Below are 14270 nucleotides of genomic sequence, written 5' to 3' on the forward strand. Positions count from 1 at the left end.
TTAGTTGTTTCCAAAGCAGGCTGGCTATGTCTTCCCCACAGGGCTCTAGGGATACCCCAGGGGCAGAGTGGTGATTATTCTAATTCTATTGGTTCAGGCCTCAATTCCCATTTCCAATCCTAAAGCCAATCACCAGTTATGATTACTATCTTCCTTTTATTATTAACTGACCCAGTGATTAGCAAGAACAGAGATATAAAACCTTCCCCCCCCCAAAAAAAAAACAAAACAAAAACAAAAACAAAAAACAGAAGCACACTTTCCCCAGACCACTTCAGTCCCTGGGAACCCACCATAATCCAGTCGGTTCATAGTGGTTGCTAATGAAGCATTACCTCACCAAGCTCACTTCCAGATGTGATATAGAAAATGGTCAACGTCACTTCAGACAATAACATCTCATCTGGGCCCAATTCATTGCTGGGCAGGATCCTTCAGGTTGCTCCTTACTGGACTTGGCTGGTGACAAACACTGATGTGGACTCTCATTCCGGTATCTCTTATAACATACACTTTCAACCTTTCAAAGGTCACAAAGTCAGAGCAATCACTAATATTCCTTCACCTTATAACAAGATAACATAGACAAAACAGAATGTAAAGCAACAGGAGGGCTATGCATCCATGCAGGCTAATTGTACATGCTCCCAGGACAAAGCTCTCATTGAGCTTCCATTACATTCACAATATTGTGCTTGTCCTCTACTCCCCTCTGCAACAGATCATAAAAGTCTTCTCAAGTTTCTCTGAAAACAGGTAGACAATTGTAAAAGAAGTTCAGAAATAAATGGGAAGAGAAAGACCAGACAATAACTGGGTGAGAAAGAAGAATAGATGTTAAAATTTTCTTTTAGGGATGGATTGGAGAAATTTTTGAATGTTTGTAAGCAGATGAAAAGTAATAGGGGAAGCTTCCTTCTTGCTCGGGGCCACCAACATGGTGTTCAAGCGCTATGTGGAAATTGTCTGGGTGGGCTACATTTCCTTCAGGCCACCCACAGTCAAGCTGGTAGCCATTGTAGACGTTATCAATCAGAACCAGGTTTTAGTGGATGGCCCATGCAGTGGGCTGTGGAGGAAGGCCATGCCATTTAAATGTATGAAGCTTACAGACTTCATTCTCATGTTCCCCCACAGGGCTAGTTAGAAGTATGTCCGGGTGGCTTGGGAGAAAGAAAACATCAATACAAAATGGAAAGCCACAAGATGGGCCAAGAAGTTTGAAGCCAGAGATAAGAAAGCCAAGATGACAGATTTTGATCATTATAAGGTCATAAAGGCCAAGATAATGAAAAACAGAATGATCAAGCATGAAATGAGAAAGCTCCAGAAGCCAGCCATCCAGAAGGGCTCTCCCAAGAAGGGAGCCACTCAGAAGGGACCTGCTCAGGAAACACCGGCTTAGAAAGCTCCGGCCCAGAAAGCAGCTGCTCCCAAGGCCAAAAAATAAGGGGCTGCCAGAAATCAAATAAAGTTTTTGCTATACAAAAAAAAAGAAAGAAAAGTAATAGGGGCAGCTGGGTGGCACAGTGGATAGAGCACTGGCCCTGGATTCAGGAGGACCTGAGTTCAAATCTGACCTCAGACACTTGGCACTTGCTAACTGTGTGACCCTGGGAAAGTCCCTTAACCCTCATTGCCTCACAAACAAAACAAAAGAAAAAGGTAAAGGGGTTAATCTTAGAAAGTAGTAGGGATATTTCTTCTTCTGTAATCAAAATCAAGGAGGAAAGAAAGGGTAATGATACAATGACGTTTTGAGGAATGGACATGGAGCACTAAAGAATCTCATAGCAAATAGTCTCAGTCTTCTTGTCGAAGTAGAAGAGTGGGTCTGCCATCTGTACACAATTCATGTGAGGCTTCCCCAGAGGCTAGGAATGACTTGGAAGTTTTAATTTGCTTTAGTTTCAGGTCCCAGTCCAGTGAATCCCATCCTAAACCACATTGCCAAATTCACAGTCCCAGATTAACCATGAAACAAAGCAGCATTTAGGGTTCTTTTTGTCTGGGACTAATTGTAACTTTTTCTAGTGGTTTAGAAAAGACCTTTTTTGTGTGGGGTAGGATACTGAATCGGGGGAAAGGAGGAAAGAAGAAAATAGTTCCTTAGAGCCCCCGACCTTTTAGGTTCCAAAAGCCAGTTTTTATTTCCCCAGACCTGGGGCAGAGCTGGCAGTGGGAGATACATAACAACAACGAAAAAAGTCCCAGAATGGAGTAGTGAAGGATAATAGCAAGTGAAAGGAGAGATGCTGGATGGTTCAGTTGATAGAGCAATGGAGCTGGTGTCAGTGAGGCCTGAACTCAAATATAGCATCAGACACTTTGGGCAATCATATAACCTCTGTTTGCCTCAGTTTCCTCAATTCTAAAATAAGGACAATAATAGTACCTACCTCCCAGGACTACTGTTAGGCTCAAATGAGATAATATTTGTAAAACACTTAGTACAGTGGTTGGAACAGTAGATGCTATATAAATGCTAGCTATTATCGTTATTACTGTATAGTGTGTTCACCTCTCTATTGGGCATCCCCACAGGCCTTAAAGAGGAAGCTAAAGGCCTTAGCAATAGCTGCCAATTTGGAGATCTGCCAGTAGATGCTAATCTACTGATTAGGGACCCCTAGTCTAGACTATTCAGGCTTTGGGTAACATTGGTGTGCATGGCTCTGAGACTTTCCCAGTCCTTATTACTTAAGCAATAGTTTAAGCTAGTCCTGCTGGAAGACTCATCGAGGAAATGGATTCCCTACAACCTGAAAAAATTGGAGGCAGTTCAGTGATGGTGGGAAGCACCTTTATACAAACTTGAAAAGGGATTTCGATCTAGCCATAGCCTCTCTCAAGGGAGTCACAACCTGACTCCTAGGAAAGTGAAGAGTTGACAATTTGTATGATGAGAACTGCCCTTGCCCATCATTAAGGATGCACAGAAAGCAGCAGGAGTAGCCCCAACCAGTGCAGCAGCAGCAGCAGCAGCAGCAACATAACTGAACTCTAGGGCTCCCTATACTTATTAACTGTTTGGTGTTTACTGAATAGCCACAGTATTCTAGGATTTTCTCAGGGGAAAAGATAAGTCAAGGCTTTAGGCTCAATATTGTGATTCTAATACAGTCAACCCTTGATTATCTCTCAAAAGCAGGCAGGGAAAGGAGAAGGTGAAACTCAAATAAGTTAATTTAGGTAGCTTTTAACACAGCACTTCTTTAGGGATACCAGGGACCAAACAGTGTCCATCTGAACAAAAGAAATATACCTATAAAACAAACACATATACTAATATGTATCCAGAGTGTGAAAATATATGAAATAGGAATGATTCCAATGCGTTATGACATGATACATTATGTGATATGATATATGTCATAATGTGATATGATATAATATATGACAATGTGATATGATATGTGACATGATGAGATGCAATGTAATATAATATACAAAATGATATGATATGGTATATGATGTGATGTGATATGATGTGATATGGTATGGTATGGTATAATGTGATATATGCTATAATGTCATATGTGATATATACCTAAGTTCCTACAAATGAAAATTTTCAGACAGCAGTTTGTCTAAAAAAGATCTGGGACTTTTAGTGGATTTTAAGTTCAATATGTCAGTAATGTAGTGTGGTTGTCAAAAATACTGATCTCATCTTGGGTTTCTTAAGAGAGGTCTTGCTTCCTGGGACAAGGAAGTGATTGTGCCACAATATTCTTCCTTAGTTAGACCTCATCTGCAATATTGTATATAGTTCTTGGCACCACAATTTTAAAAAGTTATCTTTAAGATCTAAAGTATCCAGAGGCCTCCAAAGAAAGAACCGATACACACACACCATATATACATATACATATTTGGGGGGGCAGGGCAATGAGGGTTAAATGACTTGCCCAGGGCCACACAGCTAGTAAGTGTCAAGTGTCTAAGGCTGGATTTGAACTTAGATCTTCCTGAATCCAGGGCCAGTGCTTTATCCACTCTGTCACCTAGCTGTCCCAGAAAGAACTGATATTGATGGAACAGACTGAAGCATGCTATTTTTTTCTTTCTTTCAATTTTTTTCCCTTTTGTATCCCCAGTACCTGGTAGAGAAAAGGCTGAACTGACCTAGCTTTATTTATTTATTTAATTGTCTTTGCAGGGCAATGAGAGTTAAGTGACTTGCCCAGGGTCACACAGCTAGTGTCAAGTGTCTGAGGCAGGCTTTGAACTCAAGTCCCCCTGACTCCAGGGCTGGTGCTTTATCCACTGTGCCACCTAGCTGCTCCCATTTTTTTTTCCTTTTAATCAAGTTTTCTTGTACAAAATGACAAATATGGTAATATTTTACCTAATCATACATGTATAACCCATATCTGATTCTTTGCCACCTCAGGGAAAGAGAAGGGGAGGGAGGGAAAGAGGGATAAAAATTGGAATCCAAAACTATAAATAAAAATGCTTATTATTTAAAAAAATAAAGTATCCATCAGAAGTAAAAAATAAAAAATAAATAAAGCATCCTGAAGAACACAGCCAGGATGGTGAAGGGCCTTGAATCCATGGAATACATAGAGTGCTTGAAGTAATTGTAGATATTTAGCCAAAAAAGAGAAAACACTAGAGGAACATGAGAGCCATGTTCAAGTATTTGAAGGGCTGTCTGCAATATGCTACTGGGAAAAAGTGGAGGACAACTACAATTAGCTCCAATGCTAATGATGTGTCTGGGCCAAAGCCAAAAGGAAGCTCAGCTGCAAATCAGTCTGGTGACAAAAGGGAAGTACAATATTGTAAAGATCAATGTTGCATAGGAACCTGGAATGTAAGATCTATGAACCAAGATAAACTCAATATGGTCAAACAGGAGATGGAAAGATTAAACATTGATATATTTGGTGTCTGTAAACTTAAATGAATGGGAATGGATAAATTTACTTCAGGTAATCACTACATATACTACTATGGGCAAGAATCCCTTAGAAGAAATGGAGTAGCCCTCAATCAATAAAAGGGTGAGCAAAGGAGTACTGGTGTATGATCTCAAAAATGACAAAATGATATCTGTTTGACTCCAAGGCCAACCATTCAACATCACAGCAATATATGTCTATGATCCAACCACTGATACTGAAGAAGCCAAAATTGATAATGACTTCTAGAAATAACACCCAAAAAAGATGTCATATTCATCATAGGGAAATGGAATGCTAAAGTAGGAAAAGAAAAGATAATTAGAATAACAGGCAAGTTTGGCTTTGGAATATAAAATGAAGTAGGGAAGACACTAATAAATGGTATAAATCACTATTGATCTGAGAAATGCAGATTAAGACAACTCTGAGGTACCACCTCACACCTATCAGATTGGCTAATATGACCAAAAAAATAAAATAATAAATGTTGGAGAAGCTGTGAAAAAATTGGAACACTAATGCATTGTTGGTGGAGCTGTGAACTGATCCAACCATTCTGGAGAACAATTTGGAACTATACCCAAAGGGCTATAAAGCTGTGCATACCCTTTGACCCAGTGGTACCATTTCTAGGTCGGTATCCCCAAAAAAAAAACATAGAAAAGGGAAAAGGACTCACATCTACAAAATTATTTATAGCAGCTCTCTTTGTGGTGGCAAAGAATTGGAAATTGAGTGAATGCCCATCAATACGTGAATGGCTAAACAAATTGTGGTATATGAATGTAATCAAATACTATTGTGCTGTAAAAAACGATGAACAGGAGGAGTTAGAGAAACCTGGAAGGACTTACATGAACTGATGCTGACTGAGAGGAGCAGAACCAGGAGAACATTGTACACAATAACAGCAACATTGCGTGATGAACAATGGTGATAGACTTGGCTCTTCTCAGCAGTGCAATGATCCAAAACAGTTTCAAAGAATTCATGATTGAAAATGTTCTCAACATTCAGAAAAAAGAACTATGAATTAGGAATGTAGATTGAACCATACTGTTTCTACTTTGGGACTGTTTTTTTCCTTCTTTTTTGAGGTTTTTCCCTTATTCTCTGATTCTTCTTTCACAAGATGACTAATATAGAAATATGTTTAATGTGATTGTACATATACAACCTATATCAGACTGCTTTCCATCTTGGGGAGGAGGGAGGGAAAGGAGGGTGGGAGAAAAAAATTTGGAACTAAAAATCCTGTGAAAACAAATGTTGAAAACTATCCTTATATGTAACTAGAAAAGAATAAAAAAACAATCTAGAGCCAGACATCTTGGAGAATGAAGCAAAGTGGGCTCTAGGATGCATTACTAACAATAAGGCTAGTAGAAGTGAGGGACTTCCAGCTGAGTTATTTAAAATCCTAAAAGATGATGCTGTTCAAATACTGCATTCTATCTCAGGACATCTGAAAAATTCAACAGCAACTACTGTATTTGAAAAGATCAGTTTATATCCCAATCCTAAAGAAGGGCAATGCCCAGGAATGTTCAAATTATTGAACAGTTGTACTTATTTCATATGCCAGAAAGGTTACATTTAAGATTCTGCAAGCTAGGCTTCAGTAATATATAGACTGGACATTAACAGAAGAGCAAGCTGATTTTTGAAGAGGCAGAAGAACTAGTGAACAAATTGCCAACATTTGCTGGATTATAGAGAAAGTGAGGGAGGTCCAGAAAAATGTCTACTCCTGCTTCATTGACTATACCTTTGACTGTGTGGATCACAACAAAATGTGACAAGTCCTTAAAGATATGGAAATGCCAGATACTGTTACCTATCTCTTGAGGAACCTGTAAGTAGGCCAAGAAACAATGGTTAGAATTAAACATGGAATAACTGATTGGTTTAAGATTGGGAAAGGAGTACAATAAGACTGTATATTGTCACCTTATTTATTTAACCTACATGCAAAATGCCAGGCTGGATGAATCAGAAGCTTGAATTGAGTTTTCTGGGAGAAATAGAAACAATCTCAGATATATGGATGATACCACTCTGATGGCAGAAAATTAAAAAGAATTAAGAAGCCTCTTGATGAGGGTGAAAAAGGAGGGTAAAAGCTGGCTTGAAACTTAACATCAGGGGAAGCTAGGTTGTACAGTGGATAAAGAAAGCACTGGCCCTGCATTCAAGAGGACCCTAGTTCAAATCCAGCCTCTGACATTTGATACCAACTAGCAGTGTGACCCTGGGCAAGTCACTTAACCCTCATTGCACCACCAAAAAAAAAAGAAAAAGAAAGAAAAAAAGAAACAACATCAAATAACTAAGAACCACATTTTAAGAGGAGAAATACACACAGGGTAAAGGTAAAAAGTAAGGGGCTGGTTCTTTCCTGAGGACTCCCGTGGAGAAGGGAACTAGAAATGCGCTCTTCCTTTAATAGATAGATGAAGGTAGGCCTTTCTCTCTCTCGCTCTGGACACACACATGCTGGTTCAGGTTTGACAGCGTGTTCGGGTGATTGGCCCTGGACCTCGGTGGCAGCATGTGCTTGACACTGTTCTCAGCCTGAGAGGTAGCTTTGGGATTCGAATATTACTGAAGGGGTGGAGCCAAGATGGCAGAGAGGAAACAGCAAGCTGCCTGAGTTCTTCTGTTCCCTCAAAAAGAACATTAAATAAAGCCTCTGGACAGATTCTGAAACTACAGAACCTGCAAAGAGACAGAGAGACACAGTCTTCAACCAGAGATAATTTAGAAGACTTCAGGAAAAGGTCGGTCTGATTCGGGCAAAAGGGAGGCCCAGCCCAGGGCAGCAGCCCAGCGCTGAGGGGGTTGGGGCAAGTCAGCAGGAGCTGTGGGCCACAGCCGAACAACTGAGGCCCCTGGAACCTGGCTCAAAAAATCTGGTGGCCAAAAAGGACAGTGGAAAAACCTACCTGCACCAGCCGAGAGGGCAAGTTGCCAGTGGTAGGGCCACGAACAGGATAGGCGCGACCAGGCACACAGACACAGCACACTTAGACAAGAAGTGCAGGGGGGCGAACTGCACACACTATAAAGGCCTCAGAGCAAAAAGCCAGTCACACAGCACCTATACCCCTGCCCAAGAAGCCCAAAACAGGGACCCTGGTGCCCCCAAAGCAGACCTCAACTTAAAAAATAAATAAATAAGCTGCAATAATGAGTAAGAAGCAAAAAAGAGCCCTCTCCATTGAAAGCTTCTGTATCAATAGGGAAGAAGCCAACGCAAACTCAGATGAGGACAATACCCTCAAATTGCCTACATGTGAAGCCTCACAAGGGAAGGTGAATTGGTCTCAAGAACAAAAAGCCTTCCTGGAAGAGCTCAAAAAGGATTTCAAAAATCAATTGAGAGAGGTAGAAGAAAAAATGGGGAAAGAAATGAAAGCAAAACAAGAAAACTATGAAAAAAGAATCAGCAGCTTGGAAAAGGAAGCACAAAGATTGACTGCAGAAAACAATTCCTTAAAAAATTCATCTGGCCAAATGGGAAAAAAAAGTGCATAATTTCACTGAAGAAAACAATGCCTTAAAAAATTCATTTGGCCAAATGGAAAAAAAGGTGCATAATCTCACTGAAGAAAACAATGCCTTAAAAAATTCATTTGGGGGGCAGCTAGATGGTACAGTGGATAAAGCACTGGCCCTAGATTCAGAAGGACCTGAGTTCAAATCCATCCTCAGACACTTGACACTAACTAACTGTGTGACCCTGGGCAAGTCACTTAACCCCAATTGCCTCACCAAAAAAAAACCCAAAAAACAAAAATAAAAACAAAATTCATTTGGCCAAATAGAAAAAAGGTGCATAATCTCACTGAAGAAAACAATGCCTTAAAAATTAAAACTGGACAGTTGGAAGATAAGGAATCTATGAGACACTGGGAGTCAGTCAAGCAGAATCAAAAGAATGAAAAAATAGAAGAAAATGTGAAATACCTCATTGGAAAGAAAACTAATCTGGAAAACAGATCCAGGAGAGACAATTTGAGAATCATTGGACTGCCTGAAAGCCATGACCAGAAAAAGAATCTAGACACCATATTCCAGGAAATTATTAAGGAGAACTGCCCTGATATCATAGAATCAGAGGATAAAATCATCATTGAAAGAATCCACCGATCACCTCCTGAAAAAGACCCCAAAAGGAAAACTCCAAGGAATATTATAGCCAAATTCCAGAATTATCAGGTGAAGGAGAAAATACTCCAAGCAACCAGAAAGAAGCAATTTAAATATCATGGAGCCACAATCAGGATTGCTCAGGACCTGGCAGCTTCAACATTAAAGGACCACAAGGCTTGGAATATGATATTCCAGAAGGCAAAGGAGCTTGGATTACAGCCAAGAATCTATTACCCAGCAAAAATGTGCATTATCTTTCAGGGGAAAAGATGGACATTTAATGACATTGGGGACTTTCAATCATTCCTGATTAAAAGACCAGAACTGAATAGAAAATTCAATCTTAACATACAAGACTCAAGAGAAGTTTAAAAAGGTAAAAAGAGGGGGGGGAAATGGTTACTCAATTAGGTTAAACTGTTTATATCCCTACATGGGAAGATAATGCTCATAACTCTTTTTTTTTTTTTTTTTAGTGAGGCAATTGGGGTTAAGTGACTTGCCCAGGATCATACAGCTAGTAAGTGTTAAGTGTCCGAGGCTGGATTTGAACTCAGGTACTCCTGACTCCAGGGCCGGTGCTCTATCTACTGTGCCACCTAGCCGCCCCATACTCATAACTCTTAAGAACTGTAAATGTATTTGGGCAGACAGAAGGACTTTACACAGAGGGTATAAATATAAATTGTCTTTGATGTGATGATACAAAGAAAACTAAGGGGTTAAAAGGGGAGTCTATGAGGAGGAGAGGAAAGGGGAGGTGGAATGGGGTGAATTATATCATATGAAGAGGTGAAAAAAAACCCTATTACAATAGAGGGAAAGAAAGGAGGGGTGAACATTGTTTCAACCCTACTCTCATTAGATTTGATTCAAAGAGGGAATAACATATATGTTTATTGGGATAAAGAAACTTAGCTCATTCTTTAGGGAAGCAAAAGGGGAAGGGAAAGGGGGGGACTGATAGAAGGGAGGACAAAAGCAAGGGAGAAAAGGGTAGAGAAAAGAGAGGGGGTGATAAAAAGGGAGGGCAGATTGAGGGAGGCAGGGGTAAGAAGTAAAATATCAGTGAGGAGGAATAGGGTGAAAGAAGGGGGGAAAGTACAAAGGGGGTAAATAGAATGGAGGGGAATAGACAGTCAATAATAATAACTGTGAATGTGAATGGGATGAATTCTGCTATAAAATGGAAGTGAATTGCAGAGTGGATTAAAAAAAAGAATCCTAAAATATGCTGTTTACAAGAAACACATTTGAAGCAGAGAGATACACACAGAGTAAAGGTAAAAGGCTGGAGCAGAATATATTATGCTTCAGCTAAAGTAAAAAAAAGCAGGGGTAGCAATCCTTATCTCAGACAAAGCGCAGGCAAAAATAGATCTCATCAAAAGAGATAAGGAAGGAAATTACATCTTGCTAAAAGGTACTATAGATAATGAAATAATATCAATATTAAATATGTATGCGCCAAGTGGTATAACATCCAAATTCTTAGAGAAGTTAAATGAGTTACAAGAGGAATTAGACAGTAATACTATACTAGTGGGGGATCTGAATCTCCCCCTCTCAGAATTAGATAAATCTAGCCAAAAAATAAATAAGAAAGAAGTGAAAGAGGTGAATAGATTACTAAAAAAGTTAGACATGATAGATGTCTGGAGAAAATTGAATGGGGATAGAAAGGAATATACCTTTTTCTCAGCAGTACATGGCACATTTTCAAAAATTGACCATGTATTCAGGCACAAAAACATGATAGTCAAATGTAGAAAGGCAGAAATAGTAAATGCATCCTTCTCAGATCATGATGCAATAAAAATTACATGTAAGAAAGAGCCAGGGAAAAGTAGAATGAAAATCAATTGGAAACTAAATAATTTCATTCTAAAGAATGAATGGGCCAAACAACAAATCATATAAACAATCAATAACTATTTCCAAAAGAATGACAATAATGAGACAACATACCAAAATCTATGGGATGCAGTCAAAGCAGTACTTAGGGGAAAATTTATAGCTCTAAATGCTTACATGAATTAAAAAGAGAAAGAGGAGATTAATGAATTGGGCATGCAACTTAAAAAGCTAGAAAAAGAACAAATTAGAAATCCCCAATTAGATACTAAATTAGAGATCCTGAAAATCAAAGGAGAAATTAATAAGACTGAAAGCAAAAAAACTATAGAATTAATCAATAAAACTAAGAGCTGGTTTTATGAAAAAAACCAATAAAATAGATAAAATATTGGTTAATTTGATTTAAAAAAAGAAAGAAGAAAACCAAATTACCAGTATCAAAAATGAAAAAGGTGATGTTACCACCAACAAAGTGGAAATTAAATCAATAATTAGGAATTATTTTGCCCAACTGTATGCCAATAAATTTGACAATCTAAATGAAATAAATGAATATTTACAAAAACACAAACTGCCCAGGTTAACTGAAGATGAAATAAATTCCTTAAATAAACCCATATTAGAAAAAGAAATTGAACAATCCATTAATAAACTCCCTAAGAAAAAATCCCCAGGGCCAGATGGGTTTACAGGTGAATTTTACCAAACATTTAAAGAACAATTAATTCCAATATTATACAAGTTATTTGGAAACATAGGTGAAGAAGGAGTTCTACCAAATTCATTTTATGACACAAATATGGTGGTGATACCAAAACCAGGCAAAGCAAAAACAGAGAAAGAAAATTATAGACCAATTTCCCTAATGGATATTGATGCAAAAATCTTAAATAAGATATTAGCAAGGAGATTACACAAAGTGATCACCAGAATAATGCACTATGACCAGGTGGGATTTATACCAGGAATGCAGGGCTGGTTCAACGTTAGGAAAACTATTAACATAATTAACCACATCAATAAGAAAACCAACCAAAATCATATGATTATCTCAATAGATGCAGAGAAAGCTTTTGACAAAATACAACACCCATTCCTAATCAAAACAACAGAGAGTTTAGGAAAAGGTGGAGCTTTCCTTAAAATAATAAACAGTATCTAACTAAAGCCATCAGCAAGTATTATATGCAATGGAGATAAATTAGAGGCCTTCCCAATAAGATCACGGGTGTAAAAGGGATGTCCATTATCAACCCTATTATTTAATATTGTACTAGAAATGTTAGCTTTAGCAATCAGAGAAGAGAAAGGAATGAAAGGAATTAAAATAGGCAAGGAGGAAACAAAACTATCACTCTGCAGATGATATGATGGTATACTTAAAGAATCCCAGAGAATCAACTCAAAAATTACTTGAAACAATTAACAACTTTAGCAAAGTAGCAGGATATAAAATAAATCCACATAAATCATCAGCATTTCTATACATGACCAACAAAGTCCAGCAGCAAGAGATAGAAAGAGAAATTCCACTTAAAATAACGGTAGATAATATAAAATACTTGGGAGTCTACTTGCCAAGACAAACCCAGGAACGCTATGAACACAACTACCAAACACTCTTCACACAAATCAAATCAGATCTAAGTAATTGGAAAGATATCAATTGCTCATGGATAGACAGAGCTAATATAGTAAAAATGACAATACTGCATAAATTAATTTACTTATTCAGTGCCATACCAATCAGACTACCTAAAAATTATTTTATAGAGCTAGAAAAAATAATAAAATTCATCTAGAAAAACAAAAGGTCAAGAATATCAAGGGAACTAATAAAAAAATGCACAGGAAGGTGGGCTAGCTGTGCCAAATCTGAAGCTTTACTATAAAGCAGCAGTCATCAAAACTATTTGGTATTGGCTAAGAAATAGAGTGGTGGATCAGTGGAATAGGTTAGGCACAGGAGACACAGTAGTAAATGACTTTAGTAATGTACTGTTTGATAAACCCAAAGACTCCAGCTTCTGGGATAGGAACTCAGTATTTGACAAAAACTTCTGGGAAAACTGAAAGATAGTATGGCAGAAATTAGGCATAGACCAACATCTTACACCTTATACTAAAATAAGGCCAAAATGGATACACGATTTAGACATAAGAAGTGATACCATAGGTAAATTAAGAGAGAAAGGAATAGTCTACCTATCAGATCTTTGGAAAGGAAAACAGTTTATGACCAAACAAGAGCTAGAGTATATTATAAAATGCAAAATGGATGATTTTGATTACATTAAATTAAAAAAATTTTGTACAAACAGAAGCAATGCATCCAAAATTAGAAGGGAGGCAGAAAGCTGGGAAACAATTTTTATAGCCAGTATTTCTGATAAAAGCCTCATCTCTAAAATATATAGGGAACTAAATCAAATTTATAAGAATCCAAGTCATTCCCCAATTGAGAAATGGTCAAAGGATATGAACAGGCAGTTTTCTGATGAAGAAACCAAAGCTATCTATTCCCATATGAAAAAATGCTCTAAATCACTATTGATTAGAGAGATGCAAATTAAAACAACTCTGAGGTACCACCTGACACCTATCAGATTGGCTAAAATGACAAAAAAGGAAAATAATAAATGTTGGAGAAGCTGTGGGAAAATTGGAACACTAATGCATTGTTGGTGGAGCTGTGAACTGATCCAACCATTCTGGAGAGCAATTTGGAATTATGCCCAAAGGACAATAAAGCTGTGCATACCCTTTGACCCAGCAATACCACTTTTGGGTCTTTTTCCCAAAGAAATCATGGAAAGGGGAAAGGGACCCACATGTACAAAAATATTTATAGCTGCTCTTTATGTGGTGGCAAGTAATTGGAAGTTGAGGGGATGCCCATCAATTGGTGAATGGCTGGACAAGTTGTGGTATATGAATACAATGGAATACTGTAAGAAACGATGAACAGGAGGAGTTCAGAGAAACCTGGAGGGTCTTGCATGGGCTGATGATGAGTGAGATGAGCAGAACCAGAAGAACATTGTACACAGTATCATCAACATTGAGTGTTGATCTACTGTGATGGACTATATTCTTCTCACCAATGCAATGGTACAGAAGAGTTCCAGAGAACTCATGATAGAAGAGGATCTCCAAATCCAAGGGAAAAAAAAAAGAACTGTGGAGTATAGATGCTGAATGAACCATACTATTTCATTTGTTTTTGGTGCTGTTGTCTTTTCTAATTTGAAGTTTTTCATCATTGCTCTGATTTTTCTCTTATAACATGACTAATGCAGAAATAGGATTAATGTTATTATGTGTGTGTGTGTGTGTGTATAT

The 14270-nt window shown here is 38.1% G+C and overlaps 1 pseudogene; it reads left to right on the top strand.

Moving 5' to 3' along the window:
• Nucleotides 1–937: 937 nt before the first annotated feature.
• On the top strand, nt 938–1450 carry LOC122751363 (annotated as a pseudogene).
• Nucleotides 1451–14270: the final 12820 nt, after the last annotated feature.

The sequence above is a fragment of the Dromiciops gliroides genome, chromosome 3 (assembly GCF_019393635.1).
Source record: "Dromiciops gliroides isolate mDroGli1 chromosome 3, mDroGli1.pri, whole genome shotgun sequence".
Lineage (NCBI taxonomy): Eukaryota > Metazoa > Chordata > Mammalia > Microbiotheria > Microbiotheriidae > Dromiciops > Dromiciops gliroides.